Source organism: Talpa occidentalis, unplaced genomic scaffold, assembly GCF_014898055.3.
Source record: "Talpa occidentalis isolate TD23 unplaced genomic scaffold, MPIMG_talOcc4v2.1 talOcc4.7, whole genome shotgun sequence".
Taxonomy (NCBI): domain Eukaryota; kingdom Metazoa; phylum Chordata; class Mammalia; order Eulipotyphla; family Talpidae; genus Talpa; species Talpa occidentalis.
The window spans coordinates 28,832,637-28,851,840 of NW_023605083.1; the positions used below are offsets into that span (position 1 = coordinate 28,832,637).

Here is a 19,204-nt window from a genome sequence, read left to right on the forward strand (position 1 = left end):
TAATATATTCATTGCAATGCTCTTTTCATTTAATTAATTAAATTTTCATGAGAATTCATGTTTTTTATTTATGACTTATTTGGTCTCTGATGAATGTAAGTCATTTCCATGAACTGAACCATAATGTTGAACCACATATAATGGTTCATGGGATTTAATTTGCTGTAGTTTAAGATCTAAATAGCTAAAGTTAAGGATATTTCCATCTTTGTATAAGTTTCATGGTCTGAATATCTTAGGGCTCATGATTGGAATTACTTTCAATCCTAGAATTCTTTATGTGTATTGGATCTCCTTACTAGGTAACTCATAGGTAGCCTAATTGAACATATTGTACATAGGTAAAAATGGTGGAATTTCATTTTAAAAATTTCCATAACTTAAATTTTTTGCTAATTTGAATTTACATGGTAGTTAAAATTAGTAAGGTTTTCTCTCATATTATTAAATGGCACTTAAAAAGTACATATGTTAGAAAGCAATATCTGGCTATTTTTTCCTCTCTGCCTAAGAAAATCCTGGTGTAAATTAAGTAGATTAAATGTTGGGTCATGGTGACATGACTGTTCAACTAATGCTGGATAAAGCATATCCATGCACCAAATGTCCAGTCAATCATCTAAGAGTAGCAAGAAGCTAACCAACTACAAATAAAATATTTGATTCCAATTATCTCCAGGATAGAACTCTCAGAAATCCCTGTTATAATCTATCTTACAGTCTTTCACACTGTCTCTCCTTTTGCTCCATTGTTTTCATTCTCTCTCTTATTTCCTTGCTTATTTTTGAAGAGATTATGAGGTCAGTTTTCTATTCCACCAAATAATAATGTCATTCATTTTGAGCAGGCTAGAAAACATGGTCTCCCCCGCCTGTGTGTCCTACCAAATGAAAAGCCCTTAGCACCTGTTCTGAAGTTGGACAGGAACAGCTTCTCTCTGGATCATCAGACTGCCATAAAAACTTGCCTCAGTGCAAATTCTGCCAAACCACAGCTATAAATACATGAGCAACAGAGAGCCCTGGACCTGGCTCTGGAGCCAGTGAACCCGGTTCAAATCCCAGCTCTGGTATTTTTTAGCTGTGTAACCTCTGGTAGGTCACTTAAGCTCTCTGTGCCTCAATCTCTTCATAACATTTCAAGAGTATTGTTGGAAAGATAAATGAGTTGTTGTTGATACATGTAAAGCTTTAGCCAGAGCCTGGTAGATGGTGAGCACTCAATAAATGCTAACTATTTATGGAAACCTCTAGCCTAGAGGCTCTCGATGCAGGCTTCTGAACCAGCTGCCATGTTCAAAGTTTAGCTCACCTCTTGATAGGCTTCATAAGGTTCAACCTAAGATGTATAAAATATTCACTGTGCTTCCTCACTCATTATAAATAGGGGCAATAATCCTGTGAAGACTGGTACAGGGGGTAAATAAGGTAAGCACTCATAAAACATGTAGGATCATGCGTCATATGCAGAGAGTACTGCTTAAATATTTGCTATTATTATTTTTATTGCTCTCCCATCACATTACTACTTGACACAGACTTTCCCCAAGATCAACCTGTTTATTAAATCCCTCTTTGTTTCTGTCAATCAGCTTATCAGTCCTACCTGTAATACCCTCTGCTTCTTCAAAACATGGTCCCAATTCATCCGATTGACCCACCTACTCCATCCCCTCCATTTCTATCATGCCTCTGGCATTTGTTGTATTCACCAAGGACGTGCTGTTTTATGTTAGCAGGCAGAGGTTTTCAAGTAGTCTTTGTTTTTTTCACATCCCTGAGTGTCAGGGAGGCCACCTATGACATTTTCCCTGTTTCACTTATGTCTTCATGTGATGACTTTCTTATATCCTTAGAAAACTACCTTTGTTGTGTTTAAATATGGGACCCCTAATGTTTTATTATGTTTGAAAAGGCTTAAAAAACTATGAAAATTTTAGTTATAGAAAAGTTGCAAGATAGTCCAGAGGATTCCTAAATACTCCTTACCCAATATCCCTAATGTTAGTCTTTTATACTCATTGTACATTTGTCAAAAGTAAGAAATTCACATCAGTATATTACTCTCAGCTGAACTCCAGATTTGATGACATGTCATCAGTTTTCCACTGATGTTCTTTTTCTTTTCCTCCATCTCATCCAGCATGTTGCATTGCATTTGGCAATCACATCGCCTTAGTCTCCTCCCCTTCGTGACCGTTCCTGTTTTCCCTTGTTTTTCATGACCTTGACTGTGTTGAGAATACTGGCCAGGCATTTTGTAGGATGTCACTTGATTTAAGTTTATCTGATTTTTTTCCTTATGATTAGAGTGGAGCTATGGATTTGGGGGAGGAACACCACAAAAGGTCAAATGTCCTTCTCACTATATTATCTCAGGGGCAAATGATACTAACATGATTTCTCACTGGTGACATTGACTATAATACCTTCTATTGTTATTTAACAGAAAACAAATTTTAGACAGTGTCTTCTTCATGCTAAAGTCACCGAGACCATCCAATAGCAAGTGGTGAGGTTTCTAAAATCATAGCAGTTGAGAGCAGGCTTGTTCATTTGTCCTCAGTCTTATCAGGCCCAACAACTCCTTCTTATAGTAAATATCTTCTACTATCTCTTTAACTATTGTGAAATAAAATCTACAGATGGTTTAATTTACCTGTACATGTAATCATGGGAAAATCCATATAATGTTCAAATATTAATGTGAAGGATATAGAAAAGGGGAGCAATTTATCATAAAATAATACGTCTATATCCCAGGTATGGCTATCATAGAAGCCATTGCCAGGTACTTATAATTCTGCGGAGAGTCTGCAAGAATGAGACAGACACAAACGTAAACTGATAGAAGACTACTCAGCTACAATGAGCAGCATTGTCATTGGTGGGGTGATTTTCTATGTGGGTGAACAACCCTTGGGAAAGTTCCAAAACAAACAAATTAGCATCTCTCTCAATTTTCATAGTGGTTTCATTCCTGGAAAAATTCACAGCTTATTAAATACATGCCAAGTGTTGTATCTTTAAAAGTAAAATGGAGTTAGGCTCCATAATTATAACCAGGCTTTTCACCTACATGAATGTCTGTGAGAACACTGGAAAGCTGTGTGGATAGAGAACAACGTTTGATTGTGGGACATTCCTGCCTTTGCTGGACTCCATTAATGCCAGTGGTGCCTCCCTAATCAGAGAAGGCAAGCAAAAACATCCCTCAAAATTCAAGATAAATTTTCCAAAATGTGGGGGTCATATTTCCCCTCTCAAGACCACCACTGGTCTAGATTAAATCCAATCACTTCATCTCATGACTAGAAGCTAGCTTATGTCCACAGAGTCAGCACAGGAGGTCACAACTTAGCCTGGAAGTCAAATTTGCCATGAACTGCATGATCTGGTATTTGTTGAAGCTTTAACAATATCCATTGGTAACTCTTTGGTTGATGCTGAAGGGCTTTATGTGGGATGCTGAAATTAGATCAAATCATGCAATTCACATCACCTCCCCACCCGCCAACACACCCCCTCCACATGCATTCAAGACTTGAATCCTCCTCCTCCTCTCTAACCACTACCACTCAACTCCTACATAAAGCCCTTCATACATTTCCTATTAAATCTAAGAAAATTTTCACCCTTACACTGACTTAAAAGGCCTGCACTAATTGACCCTCATTTTGCCCTTCCAGTTTTATTTCATGCTACTTTCTCCCTTGCATGTTGTGCTTCCACCATACCAGTCTTCTCTCTGTTACTGTCACAGACTGTCCCCCTCTCTGAACTCTTCTGGTTGTTGCTTGCACACTTTCCTCCTTACTCTACACAACTTGATTTAAAAGTCACTTCACAGAGAGCTTTTCTCTGAGCCCCTGATATGTCTATTTCCTAGAAGCTCTCTTAGCACCCTGCATTTCTTGAGTTTATGCTTATCAGAATTGATATTTGATGCCTCCACTAGATTATCAGTTCCCAAGGAGGTAGGATCTTCATTGGTTTTTACTCATTACTGTAGCCCCAGCACATAACAAAGTCCTTGGAACAAAGCAGATTCTAAATATTTGCTGAACCCATGAGTGGATGAAGAATTGTGTTAGCTGCCCAGAATGACGGATGTAATAGTGTAGACAAAATTGTGGTTCTTTATGATGAGCAAAAGCAATAGTACCGTGGTTCTACTGTGCGGAGAGAGACCAGTGCTACTGGAGACTACTGTTTTGGCTTAATTGTTTCCATGGGCTTAATCATTTCCATCAAAGAGGTGAATGGAAAAGAGAAGACTGGAAGTCATCTCCTGTTGGGAAGACTCACAGTTCCTGCATCTATGTGGAGCTAGCTTTACTGCTGGAAGGAACTAGAGAAGTAACAACTTTGGAAGCTTTGGCTTTATAGGACTCAACCCTACAACGACCTCACCTCATCCTACCTCTTACTACTAATAACAGCCTAGATCTGAGTAGCCCATGGCAGTGTGCCTTTTAACAAATTTTGTTTTACTTTCCCAAAATTTAGTCCTTTGAGTATCACTCATTAATTTGGCACAGCTGCACATCATCAGGGCTATTATTTATTAATGTTTTTCTTTGAACACATAATACCCTGACATTGATGCTGATTTTAGCTTTATCAGAAGCTCAGTATGCATGTATTTCTGGGTTTATTATATTCATTTGGGAAGAGCTGCTCTTATTTTTAATAGTGTTCCTGGCAGGGAGGCACACCACACCTTTATTACTCTCCTCAGTTTGTTAAGAATACCGAAGAACAGAGAGGTTCATTAACATGCCTTAGGTCACAGAATTAGTGGAGTTGAGAAAACTGGGATTCAGAGTATTCAGTGCTTATATGTATCCCCATCACACTAACTCAAACCATAATGTGAACACTCCATAAATGTGAACTGCTGTGGGAATAATGATCACTCCCCACAGCAATCTTGTATAAGACTTTGCACTCCATAAATGTGAACTGCTGTGGGAATAATGATCACTCCCCACAGCAAACTTGTATAAGACTTTGCCCCCAAGTTTAATCCAGTATACACTGCTGGTACCTTAGAGCTGACAGTTTTTGGTTGCCTCTTCTCAATTTGTAATTTTTTGACCCATCTGTGATCCCTGTCTCACTTACAAATGCTGCATTCTTTTTTACATTACTAGGATGTTCACAGTTTTGTTGATGGAAGCCTTTTGACTTATTCATGGAGACAGGTAGATCTCCCCTGGGGAGTTAGGTGTCTAATTAATCTATGATGGTGCTTCTGAGAGCACCCCAGGTGTGCCCATCCCAGTGCCACAGGGACCTTGCAGGGAGGCCATGGGATGGCACCAATAGTAGAGGCCCTTCCCTCCCTGAGTCTGCAGGCCCTCAGCTTCTGGAAGAGTCTGGTCAGAATATGATCATGTGTTATTTCTGAATGACTGAAGAGTTGTGGATCCTGTTCTTTTTTTTTTTTTTTTTTTTAATATTAAATTTTATTTTTATATTCCCCCATACAATTGCAAACGCCCCATTCTGACCCCAATCCTTCCCCTCCCGCCCCCCACCCCCCAAAAAGTGTCTCTGGTTCATAGTTTTTTGTTGATTTTGATTTTCACTTTCTTATATTCATTTTCCTGGTCCCTTATTTAAGTTTTCTAGATTCCTGCTATGAGTGAGACCATCCGGTATTTTTCTTTTTCTTTTTGGCTTATTTTGCTGAGCATGATCCCTTCCAGTGCCATCCATGTTGCTGCAAATTGCATGTGTTTATCTTTTTTGAATGCTGAGTAATATTCCATGGTATATATGTACCACATCTTCTTGATCCAGTCATCTATTTTTGGGCATTTGGGTTGTTTCCAAAGCTTAGCTATTGTAAACAGTGCTGCTATAAACATAGGAGTGCAGGTGCTCTTTGGAATTGATGTTTCTGTGTCCTTTGGGTAAATACCTAGGAGTGGAATTGCTGGATCATATGGAAGCTCTATGTTTAGTAGGTCCAGAAATCTCCACACAGCTCTCCATAGTGGTTGGACCAGTTTGCACTCCCACCAACAGTGCAGGAGAGTTCCTTTTTCTCCACATCCTCGCCAACATTTGTTGTTGCTAGTTTTTTTAATATGTGCCATTCTCACTGGTGTGAGATGGTATCTCATGGTAGGATCCTGTTCTTAAATCCAGTTGCTAATTTAGAATTAAGTCACACTTTAAACTAGGAATTCCACCCTGACATATACCAACTCGAACTGCTTTCCATCTTTTTTTTTTTTTAAGATTTATTTATTTATGCATACAAGAGCTGGGGTACAGGCCAGAGATGAGGGATTGAGAGGATCCACCAGAGACAGAGTGGGGAACAGAACAGGCAGACTGACTGAAATACACTGCTGAGGAGAGCAGCGGGAGAGACAGGAGAGGTCTGCTGCGCCATGTGGGTTTCTCGCTGGCCACCAGGGGATTGAACTCGTGCTGCAGAAGCTGTGGATTGATTCATAGTGGGGTGCTTAATCCCTTGTGCCACCAGGGAGGCCCTGCTTTCCATCTTAAATTCCAGTCACACTGTCGTTCTGATCCTGGTTGAACACAGCTCGATGATTCCTACCACATGACTTCGTCCTTGTTCTCTCTGTCTAGAATATTCTCTTCCCAGCTTTTGCCATACATGTTTCCATCATTCACATTTCAATTCAATCCTATTTCTTCAAAGCCTTTTCCTGACCATCTAATGTAAATTTAAACCCCAGCTCCTCACCCCAATGACTTCCTAGCCTATGATTTGGATTCATTTGCTTCACAGAACTAATCACTATACTAAGGTATCTATTTACTTGTTTATTCATTGTCTGTCTCCCTCCTGCCCCCTGAAGAATCTAATTGTCATGAAGGGAAGATGAGGCCTCTCTTTTTCACCTCTCTCTCCAGTGCCAGATAAAGAACTCGGTGAGTAGTTGCTAAGTAAACCAGTGAAAGGCTGTGGTCCCGTCCCCGCAGTAAAGGGAGAGGAAAGAGCAGGGCTGTGGAATCCTTCTGAGGAGCCACAATTCTGCATTCATTCAGAAATAGCACACGACCATATTCTGACAGTAGGGGAGAGACTCTTCCAGAAGCTGAGGGCCTCCAGACTCAGGAAGGGAAGGGCCTCTACTGTTGGAGCCATCCCACAGCCTCACTGCTGAACATGGCTTAGAGGTTACACAAGCCTGGGTTCTTATTCCCCTCTGCCAGTGCTTGGCTGTGTGCCATAGGCACTGGGTGATGTGTGTTCTTTATGTGTATCAAGAGAAAATGAGGACTAAATGAGCTGCCATACATGGGCCCCGTCCAGTGCCAGCAAGGTAATAGGATCTCAACAAATGTTAATTGACTTCCTTTGGACTAGAAATGTCAGAAGAAATCCATGGAACTCAAGACACAGCCTTTGTAACACACTTGACAGTTAATAAAGAACTCAGGCACCCTTATATTCAGTGCAATCTGCTTAAGTACAACTGTCGCACATTTTTCAAAAGGCAGTGACATTTTCGACACTTGGTTATCTTATATAAACTCCTGATAGGCTGTATAATCTTAAACCCACTGGAAAGAATCTAGTCTTTTAGTGCGTGACCTGTCTGATAGAGGTGTCCCTCACCCTGTATATTCAATTACTTGCTGAATAATAGACCTTCATGCACCATGGATAGTCCTTCGATAGGCGAACACTGTGCTCCTCAGGTGGCATAAGTGACTTTGAAGTACTTGTCAGCAACTAGCTTTCCTGTAACAGAGCCATAACCATTCAGTTCACAGTGGCATTTCACTTCTGAAGCCCTTGTTCAGAATATTAAAAAGGGCACGCCGCAGACTTCATTTCTTTGCTTCCAGGACTGTGATATTGTAAAGCAGGACCCCGTGGTCTACTCAGAGAGTCACTGGCTCCAGCAAATGTTAAAAGCGGTTTTGAATTTGGTCCAGTGGTGTTAAGTTGGTCAGCAGCTATAACAATTGAGTCTGGCATGGGGATGTGTTTGCCTTCCATCTTTATCTCAGATGATGGGCTGGATTGATTGAACTGGACAGTTTCACAAGATTTCTGAGGTCACTCAAAACACTTTTTCTGTTAATCCAAGGTGGTGATTTCCCTTTTTTTAAAAAAAAAATAATAATAATGAGGGCCTCCCTGGTGGCCTAGGGGTTAAGTTTCAGTGCCATCACCGCTATGGCCTGAGTTCGATCCCCAGTCAGGGAGCTAACCCACATGGCGCAGCAGACCTCTCCTGTCTAGCCTGCTGCTCCCCTCAGCAGTGTATTTCAGTAGATATGCCTGTTCTGCTCCCCACTCAGTCTCTGGTGGATCCTCTCCCCCACTGCCTGCCCCCACACATATCCCAGTTTTTTCTATGCAAAAATAAATAAAATCTTTTTTTTTTTTTTTTTTTTTTGTGGGACCCTCACCAGTGGCCGGGGATCGAACTGGTGCTGCAGAGGCTGCAGTCAGCCTCACAACCCAGCGCTCAACCGCTGCACCACCAGGGGAGGCACTAAAAATAAATAAAATCTTAAAAAAAATCACCAGCATCTCTCATATACAAACTTGGGAAAGAAGTGTTAAATTTGCTAGACTTCTGAGCTGCAAAATATTTGGTGAATTTGAGATGATAGGTAAAGGCTCTGGGTGCTTTTCCTTCTTCATTGTAATGGTGGCTGGATTTATTCTAAAACTGGTGTCCAAGAGCAGGTGACAGTGCTTGTCAGTGTCTGCCAAAAGTGGTTTGTCAGATTGGCCATTCTGACACCACCACCACGTGGTGTCTTAACTTGGCCTTTGGTCTGAGCAGAACAATGAAAGGTGTGAAATCTTGGGATGGCAAACAGGGGTCCCCTGAGCCCTCTGTTTTGGGGGGCCCAGAGCCCTTTGTTCTGGTTTCAGCTTGTGAACCCTCGGGAGCTTCTTGGATATGTCCTGTCAGGACTCTGCACATGTTGATGGTGACTGTCTGGTGTCATTTTTCTTTGGGGAGCAACCATAAGAAGTTGAGTTTGGATTCAGATAGACTGGATTTTCTCAGCCTCAGACCTAGTGACATTTTGGGTAGGATAACTCTTTGCGGGACTGTCCTGTGCATTGTGAGGTGTGTAGTATCTTCCCTGGTCTCTACCACTAGGTGCAAGTGCTAGTTGTGACAACTTGCGGGGGGGTGGGGGGAGCATTGGGGTAAAATTGCTCCTGGTACAGAATCAGCCAGGTAGGTCTAATTGGGAGAGACTATTTTGTGGTCACAGAAAAACTCCTTTGGGAGGATTCCAGCTTCTCTTCACTGCCCTGGGGCCTTTTAGACCTTTAAGTTTCTTTTTTTTTCCCCAGTAAATTTATTTTAATTTATTTTATTTTTAATTAATTTCTTTATTTTTTACATCATTGTTCATTTTTAAATAATATTTGCTTCCCCCACCCCCTCGGGTGTAGTCCCCATAGAGTTTCCTTCTCCAATGCACCCGTGCACCACCACCTCAGTCCCCTGTGCCCTTTCTCCCTCTCTCTGATCCCTCTCCCTCCTCCTCCCCTGCAGGATGTCTCTGATTTATAATTGTCCGTTTTTGCTTTGTTGTGTTTTGTACTGTTATTATTTTTTTACACTGATGTCTTATTTGGTTTTCCTATATTCCTGCTATAAGTTAAACCATCTGATATTTTTCTTTTTCCCTTCTGGCTTATTTCACTGAGCATAATACCATATGACACAGAAATTCCACTCCTAGAGATCTACCCAAAGGACACAAAAGCATTGATTCAAAAAAACACCTGTACCCCTATTTATTGCAGCTCTATTTACAATAGGTAAAACCTGGCAACAACCCCAGTGCCCAAAAATAGATGACTGGATCAAGAAGATGTGGTATGTATACACAATGGAATATTATTCAGCAATCAAAAAAGATAAACTCATGCCATTCACAGCAACATGGATGGACCTAGTAGATCTTTAAGTTTCTTGGGAAAGAGATTTGTGATGTGCCTGCAGACAAGCAAAGGATGAGCTAAGGAAAAAGATGAGAGTACCAGAATGCACTTAACCAACTGTCCTCTCTCTTCCTTCCTCTCCTTTGTTCCTCTATGAGTTTTCTAGCAGGGAAGAGGTGGGGTGTGGATGTGGAGAAAACCGAGTGAACTGGAAAAGCTGAATTGGGAAGCCCAGTGCCTGTCAGGCGTAACTAGGAGAGTCTGAGGCTTTTAGAACTTCAAGTCTTCCTGATATTTAAATTCGGGTATCAGCAATTTACTGCAGGCAGCAGAGACAATGGTTTTTGGAGTCTAGCCGGGCATCTGCCAGGGCCCTTGGCAAAATTGCAATGTAGGCAAAGCTGTTTTCGCCACCACCTCTTCTTGGCTCGCTACCCCTCCCCCTCTCCTGCCCTCCAGGCACACAGTCGCCAGGCGAGGCCCTCTGGCTGCTCAAAGTCCGTCTCACCCAGCCTGAGCTGAGCCATCTGCTTCATTACCTGCCCCCATTTTAACTCTCCTCCCCTGAATGCTGATTTCAGCTATTTTTGGGGTTGAGATTAAAGATTCAAATACTTCTCACTAAGGGCAAAAGAAGCTGCAGATTTAACCTATTCAGGGGATGTTTTGACTCTTTGAAGCTTGCTATTCCTCCTTTTGAAGACATTTTGGAAAAAAGGACTTTCCTACAGCTTAAGTAGTTTCCCTGAAATGAGTATCATGATGGTATATTTTCCAGCTGCAGTCTCCCCACTTGGCAATCACAACCTAGAAATTCTGTGAACTAGAGCCTTCACTTAGAAAAAGCCTCCACACAAGGTGACCTGTGTATTTCCCACAAGCAAGGATCCAAATTCCTTAGCCTCCATACAAATCCCTTTACAACCTACCTTTCTAGTTTCTTCTCCATTCATTCACTCAAATACAATGGGAAAGATGGTGACAGACCCTGTACCACACCTTCCAAAAATGCATAAGAAACCAGACAAAAATATGGTGCCAGGTATGAGCCCAGGGGAGGTATAGGAGGCTTGGATGCTCCTCGTCAGGGGATTGGCTCTAATTGGCTGATGCAGGAAGTGTCACCTCTCTGCTCTCTCCATATGCCCACTCCTGGCACGTCCTGTCACCCTTCTAGCTTTGTCTAAAATCAGGATCTCAGGAACTGTCTGGAAAACTTAAATTCCTTTATGTCCAACTTAACTGTTAAGTCTAGGAGAATTTCTTTGACCATATGTAGCCCTTTCTTGCTTTTCTCTGCCATATTCCCTGCTTGCCTCCAAATAAAAATGTATGCTCTCTTTTGAGCCAAGTTCTTATACATCACTTCAATGGAACTACATGTCATGCTAATTTACAATGACTTGTTTACTTGTCAGCCTTTACCATTAAGTTTTTTTTTTTCAAAATAGAGATCTGCTTATAATTCTCAGCTCCTAGCAAAGTGCCTGACACATAGTACTCAGTAAATGCTATTGAATGAACTCATTCAGAGTAGAATCTGGAAAATGTAATAACAGGGAGACTACTTTATTCCTTTCTGTATTACATTGTCAAATATAGCATCTACAGCATATGTATTATATTGCAAAATATAGCCTATATATGTAGAATCCATAAAACATATAGGTCCAGTATAAAATGAAAACCTATGTACCACACACATGCCAGGTTTAAGAACAAGTTCCTTCTATTTTTAACTCATCAGTGGATGTCATGTACTTGGATTGTATGGGCTACTAAGAGGAAACTTGAAATTCTGTACCTGACCTGAAGTTATTGGGGTCTTCTGCAAAGCTTGTTGTCTTGAACCTCAGCCCTGATATTTCTAGATACCAAACATCTGGCTGAAAGCCAAGCCATTCAGTCAAACATCATTTGGCAGATATGGTCTGAAATTTAGTTGCAGGAAGCTATTTGCTCTACTGGTTGATATTGTGTGAAAGATCTTAAGCACCTCACTTCCCCTCCACATTGAGGAGGCTTATCTGGACTCTGTCACATTGGAGAAAAAACAACACATGAGCCTTCCTGGGATTATCAGCTAATAGTTAACCTCTGTTTTTCGGTTGCTATTAATACAGATCAATTAAAATCCTGCCATATTATCAGAAGGGATGTACTCTGTTCTGCTATGAGTAGAAGTCAGCCATCTGCCTCGTTTTGTTTGGTCTGAACATTGTGCCTTTGAACGTCGATATGGGATACATGGCAACCATTTCTGGGTTTGGGTGGTGGGGAGCTGCAGGGCTCTCTGCTTGGGTCTTTGTTATTATTATTTATTTATTTATACAAGCACTGGGTACAGTTAGAAGCTCGGGAGGGTGAGAGAATTCACCAGAGCCAGAGTGGGGAACAGAGAAGGCAGAAGGACTGAAGTACACTGCTGAGGGGAGCAGCGGGCGGCAGGAGAGGTCTGCGCACCATGTGGGACCCTCGCCCAGTGGCCGGGGATCGAACCGGCGCTGCAGAGGCTTCAGGCAGCTTCGCAGCCCAGCGCTCAACTGCCTGCGCCACCAGGGGAGGCCCTGCTTGGATCTTATTCAGTCCCATTGCTGGGCTCACACAGCTCTCTCTTCCTCCCTCAATTGCTCTCAACAACCAAAGACTGTTCCTTCCCTCTCTCCTCCCTTCCCTCTTTTCCTTCTTCCCTTGATCCAGACCCCTAGTTTCTCTGCCTCTTTCCTCTCTTCCTTACAGCTCTCCAACAATTAACCTCTGGACATAGATTAAAATCATGACTTGTTCATTGGATATTTCTTGAAGTTTTTTAAAAAAATATTTAATTTTTTGGTAGAAAAGCTGAGGTGTAGGCCAGGGGTACGGAGGGAGAGGACTCACCAGAGACAGAGTGGGGAGCAGAACATGCAGATCTACTGAAATACACTGCTGAGGGGAGCAGCAGGTGAGATAGGAGAGGTCTGCTGCGCCATGTGGGCTAGCTCCCTGGTCGGGGATCGAACTCATGCCACAGTGGTGATATCAGCTATAACTATTCTTGGATACAAAGTCAATCACTTTTAAAGGAAGTTAGCAACTCTAGGATCCCCTTTGATTTTACTGTTCTCTCTCTGGGCGAAGCATGAATCCATGATCACTACACTTAACTTAGTCCAAATTTTAAATTCCTTTTTAATAAACTTAACTCTTTGGTTGGGATTAAAGTTTCAGGCACTTTGGCTTTTTAAATTCACTTATCTGGTCACAGAATTTTTTTCCCGATGTGTAAAGTAGCTAATGGCCCTATTCTCCATCTGTACCTCACTTCGAGATGTTTAATTCCATGCACCAATCTGAACACCTATTGTGGGTCACACACAGTTTGAAATGCTAAGGCTACAGCTGGGTGGTCCCTGTTCTCGTGGAGCTGGCATTCTAGAGGATACATATACTCTCAAATTGAGCTGTCCAATCTGGTAGCCACTAGCAATATGTAGCTATTTAAATTAATTAAAATGATATAAAATGAAAAATGAATGTTCTCATTTTACTGGCCAAAATTTCAAGGGGTCACTGGCTACATATTGAGTCCTAGGCCAAGTTAGAGTTAATTAGGCAGTTCAGGGACAGTACAGACAGGGACTTTGGGACAGAGTTAAAGAGATAAGGACAGTAAATTACCTAAAAGGTGCTAACCAAACATACTCCAGAAATAAGGTCAGAAATCCAGGAGGGATAATGGAGGCAGTAATTTTAAGGCTAAAATTTAAGGCCAACAGAGACAGTAAATTTTAGGAGAACTTGGACTGGGGCAGGAAAGGTAAAGTCTAAGATAAGAGCTGGGGAAATGACTACATCTGCTGGGAGGGTTGTGGCCACTAGGGGAAAGCCAGTCGCAAAGTAGGATAATGACGTTTTAGAACAGAGAAAAAAAGGTTTAAATATCCCCCAGACAGAGGCCCATTGGGCATCTTTTGTCCCTCCTTAGCATTGCTGCCCTGGAGTCTTTGCTTTTGTTCTTTCTCCTCTAAATAGACATTTCTTTACTCTCAAAATATTTGCATCTCTCCACTTACTTATCTGATGGTTTGTCTACAGATTCCTTTTTATGGCTTCATGGGACAACTCGTGGTGGTTTAAGGGTTACCAGGTGAAAAGCAGCAGCAGGTGTAATCATGTTGACAGCACACACCCGCTAAACTATGACTAGAATCTGTGGTGTCCATGTAGCTCTAGACTGGTTCCATGGGCACAGAAGATCCTTTTGGACAGAGATGATTTATTGTAAAACCAGATTATAAATCTTTGACATATAATCTTCTCTTTGAAACACGGAGATGACGTCTAACAAACTTAGAGCCAATATGTTTATTTTTATTTTGCACACCCTGCTTTCACTTGTAAGATGATTAAAATCAATGTGGTGAGGGATAGCATTTTGAAATATTCATTTCTCCCATCTGTCTTTCAAGCAGGTATTGACTTTCTGTTAGGGCAGAGGAAGTTGTGGGGCAGCACCCAGAAAAAGCTTGTGAGTCTCTCACTGTTCGTGGTCCACCTCTACACATTCTCAAGACGTTTAGGTGTTTGTAGAAGGGGCAAAAGAAGGAAGGATTTGGGGAGTAGACAGATGTGTCAGCAGAAACAGGACTGGAGGCAAGAGGCGAGTACACACACGTGTGAGGGTGTTTGATGGGCCAGCTCTTGTGAGCTTTGCGAGTTTCCCTGGCAGTCCTGCTTGAGGTCACAGGGTGCCAGGGAGAGAAGGTCTCCAGGACTGGAGCTGTGGGGAGAGCTCATGACTCTACTCACTAAAAGGGTCAGATTCACCAGCATGATGGACAAATGGGCAGCAAATGGTGTGGATTCAAAAACCACATCCTGCCTCCACGCCCAGGATTAATACACCTGAGAGAGGATTAGGAGGGGTGAGCCCAGGGTTGCCATTTTCTTCCAGCTTTGGGGGATGGGTGCTGAAGACAGCAATGAAGTTGATTTTCTGGTAGCATCTGCATTTGTGGTGTGTGAATCTTACCTACTCCTCAAACATTGTGGTTTCCTTATATAGTAAGTTCTCACTTAATGTCATCCATAGGTCCCTGGAAATTTTACCTTTAAGCAAAGTGACATCTAACGATATGGGTCCTCCATTGTATAGAAGAATCTTCTTCTTTTCCCTCATCCTTTTTCTTTTCCTTCAAAAGAAAATTATTTTGACTGGGGGCAAAAGAAAATGCAGCCACTTTTTATTGGAAACTCCCTTTTTGTGATTAAAAAGATAAAAATTTCAAAATTCTCTCTACAGCTGTATTATTTCTCCTATAACATCTATGGGGGGAAATAAATCTCATAAATTCTCTTTTTACCCTTTAGAATGGCATTTTTTTGAAGTATTTAACCTAGTCTATCATTTTCATACTTGAAGGGATTCTTGGTTCAAGTAAACTGGAATTTGGGGACCCTTGCTGCGCTCACTTTACCCACAGAAGAATTCACTTTGGGAGTTTATAGACATCAGACATGGCCGCTTTCATTTTTAGGCCTAATCTTCCTGGTCCCCTAATCTTCCTGGTCTGTCCTCAAATTGCAGCTTTTCATTCATTCTCTTGATCCATTTGGCTGCTCGTCTGTGGCATGATATACTTATGTCTTTCTTGAGGGACAGTGACCAGTGTTACTCTTGGTGTCCAGGCACAGACACATCGCAGCTTTGGATTAGGTAGAGGGCCCTTTCTGCTTTGTTTTTCATGCTATTCTAGATGATGCTTAACCTCATTTGGGATTGCATTATATACATGCAGTTGCTTTCTAGTATTCAATCTATAGTAATTACCTTTCCAACTTTTGTCTTGCATCTAGCTAGCGTATGGAGTTTTATTGTTTTTTTAATGACTAGTTTCATCTTAGACATGTGCACAGTAATCCTTGTCTGCTGCTTTCCTGCTGGCACACCTATGAGCTCTTTCTGAAGTTCCTCACTTTAGGCTTAGTGTTCAGCATTGCCAGGGACTTTAGATTCTTCTCTAAATCTTACAGAATCCCATTTTTAGATCCCCTTTGCACATGTTAAAGAGGACAAGTTCCAACACAGTTTTTAAGGAAACTTACTTAAAAAACTTGCTTCTCTTCAGAGGGGTGTACACTTTTTAAACCTTTCCCCTCAGTGATAAATTAGCTCCCCATGAGTGACAAAATAGTACTAACAGTTTTACACGAAGTTAACTTTTCTCTCTCAAATACAACTTTTTGGAAAGTTTTTTTGTGTTATTATTTTTAAAGATTATTACTTTTTAAAGATTCTGAGAATTATAAATATATCCCATCTGTATGATGTAGGACGTGCTTAGATTTTTCATGGCAGAGTAGAGTAGAAAAAGCACAGGCTTTGGAGTCATGCAAATCTACAGTGGACCAAAGGCAAACCTGCAACAGAAGCGCAACATAGCCAGGATGGGCTGAGCACTAGATTTAATTACAGGCAAGGTATTGGCAAGACTAGAAAAGATGAAAGAAAAAAAATAGAATATTCCAAGGTACGAGCTCATTCTTGAGAAACATCATGAATACAAGGCCACAGCTAATGTGAAAAGCAGAGCCTCCTCTGAGCTGGAGAATTCTCCAACTACCTGGGGAGGTTCCTCTTCAGAATCTGGCTTTTCTTCACCACTGTACAAAGTCTCTAGTTCCATCCTTTTAGGGCACCACAGCAATTTGTCCCCAGCTTGATCTTGGAAGCCCAAGCAAAGGCTACTCTAGCCTGCCTGTGAGATCTAGATATCATTAGTCTCATCTGACCTCTTACACTAGTAGGGTTCCAGCCTTCCTCTACCTGAAAACTCTGGAAAAGTTATGTCTCCATACTTATCCTACTTATCATCCTCTACTTCTCCAAGGCAAGCTGCTCCAATCAACTGCCCTCCCCTATGATGCTGTCCTCATGTGACTTTCCGCCCACTGAATTTCCCTGTCATTTCTCCCTTTTCTCTCTTTTCCTTGAGCCTTTTGAAACATCCTTACCATCGAACACAAACACCTCTGCTTTCTCATACTTTTCTATAACCATTCCCCCATTTTCTTGCCTTAACTAAAACCCAATTTGTAGGAAGACATCACCGCCTATAACCTTTTCAAATGGAAATTGCACACCCTCCTGCATCCACCATTGTGGTTCCCAGAAGTAATGTCGGCATTCTCATCAATACTCTTTGCCTCTTTTAAATCACTGTTTTTTACTTTTGTGCAAAAACCTCTTTGATCTTTGAGTTTCAGGCTATTCCGGCATAAGATTTCCTGTCTACTCACTCTTTATTATTAGGGACAACTTCAATATCGATAATTACAAACAATATAAGGATTTGTAATATATATATTACAAAAGAACCCAGCTTCAAGATGGTTTGACCCAGCTTGACCTCAATTCCAGAATATCCTAGAAACCATTTTCATTGCTACCCCTGCACTTTTATTATCGTACATTGTTCTACCTCTTAATTCTGGTCACAACATCTTATTAGGATATGAACAAGATTTTTAGTTCTTATCATCCTTTTCCCTTCTTAGGTACTTATTAATATCATATCTTTTCTTTCTTGTCTCTTTATCTTAGACCTCAAAATGTCTAACTTTGAGATGCTCTCAAAGCATCTTCAAAAACTCTAGGACCCTTTCTGCCATACCAACATAGCAAAACTTCAATCTTGTATTAAGCCAACTATTTGTCTTTTCTGCTACTCTATCTGGGTTGCTGAGTCTTGACTAAGAAAACACATAACCTAACCATGCAAATAGGCTGCTCTAAGCAATTCTTTGTTGTGTGTACCTAACCAGAGACTTTGCTGAGTGGTGATTACAAAACATTATTCTTCTCAATGCTCCACTTCACTGACATTTTCTTCTTCCTTCCCCTACCTCCATACATATACAACACTTCTCTTTCTCTTTCCTAGTAAATGCTTTGCCTTAAATAAAGGTATCAGTAAGTCTAGAAAAGATCAAATTACTGTAATTGGGTTTTATATTCACTAAAGAAATGAAAATTTTCTGGCTATAATCACCAGTGACTTCTTAAAGGTCTAAGTTAATACACTCTTCGAAATATTTACCTGATTGGACTCTCCTCTCGCATTTGATCATGTTCACTCCTCCATTCTCAGTGTTCCACGCTGGCTTTCTTTTCTCTCTTTCCCTGCTCTTGCTGGCGATCTCATCCACTCCCACTGAGTTAGCTGGTAGTTAAATTCTTTATTCTCAAATCTGTATGTCTAGCATAACTCTTTCTACTTAGCTTCAGAGTTCTAGATACAAAATAGCTTTCTTTATGGTTTTCCTGGAATTCCCATGGGAACCTCAAACTCAATCCAAACCTTCCCTCCCTCATAGTTTCTTCCCTCATGTTTTCTATTTCAGTAAATGATCTCACTCTTTAGACTCTGCCAGACACCTAGGAGTGATGTCCAACTCCTCCATTTCAAGTCTTCATCAACTCCCCATGAGTACTCTCTATGCCATCTGACTTCCAGAAGAACCTTCTGATTTGACCTTCTTAAGTCTCATGCTACCTGTCCTGTCTATCCTAATAAGCATTACCTGGGTTAATGTTCTCTCACTTTCATTTCAACCTCTTTTATGGACACTTTGCATTTTTGCTTGATATTTCTGACTAAAACTCATATGAGATTACGCCTCTATCAGCCACAATCTACCTCCTATCTTTCTCTTCGGACCCATCTGTCCTGCTCTCTGCCTCCTGCCTCTCATCCTACAATCACCCATACTAAACTAGCTGCTGAGGGTGAAATTCCCACACTGAATCTCGGTTTGGAATGCCATTTTTCTCTTTTTCATCCCTTTATTCCCATCTGCCTAGTGAGTATCTGCTCCTATTTCAGGATTCAATTAAACTTCCAAGTTTTTGCAAGGTTTCAGCCATTATACCCCTGTTCTTAGCTCAGCTGGAGCAGATTATTGTGGGGGGTTCCATCTCAACATGTATATTGTCAATGTCAGTTTGCCTCTCTTGGACTGTAAGCTCCTTGAAGACCACACCTCTGTCCCATGCATCTCTGCATCTTGTTGTCCAGTTCATAGTAGGAACAAAATAACTCTCCACTGAATGAAGAATGAATGAGTTAAAAATGGAGCCCAACCTGTGAGCAAAGACTAAGTGGCTATTACAACAGTGGAACAATAGCATACTGAATCATCCCAAAGGCCTCTCTGCACATAACTCTGCTATTTGTAAATCTGCTGTGTCTCAGATTGCATTAGTAAACAAGTTGGGTGGGTATCCTGTAGAATGTAAACTGA

At 41.2% G+C, this 19,204-nt stretch overlaps 1 protein-coding gene across 11 annotated transcripts in view; it reads right to left on the reverse strand.

Moving 5' to 3' along the window:
* The window catches only part of TRPM3 (transient receptor potential cation channel subfamily M member 3), a 512,968-nt gene that overhangs the window by 33,074 nt on the left and 460,690 nt on the right, over positions 1-19,204 (reverse strand). The gene's annotated exons all lie outside the window — the stretch shown is intronic.